Raw genomic sequence first — 256 nt, forward strand, 5'->3', positions numbered from 1 at the left:
GTTCAGTGCTGATCCTAAAGTGCCACACTAGGAGTCATTCATACACACACACACACACACACACACACACACACACACACACATATGTTGTTGTTAAGTACCGTGGAGTCGGTTCTGACTCATAGCGACCCTGCACAGGGTTTCCAAGGCTGTAAATCTTTATGGGAGCAGAATGCCTCATCTTTCTTCTGTGGAACCCTGGTAGTTTTGAACTGCTGACCTTGCGGTTCACAGCCCGATTTGTAACCACTACGCT

The sequence above is a fragment of the Chrysochloris asiatica genome, unplaced genomic scaffold (assembly GCF_000296735.1).
Source record: "Chrysochloris asiatica unplaced genomic scaffold, ChrAsi1.0 scaffold00495, whole genome shotgun sequence".
Lineage (NCBI taxonomy): Eukaryota > Metazoa > Chordata > Mammalia > Afrosoricida > Chrysochloridae > Chrysochloris > Chrysochloris asiatica.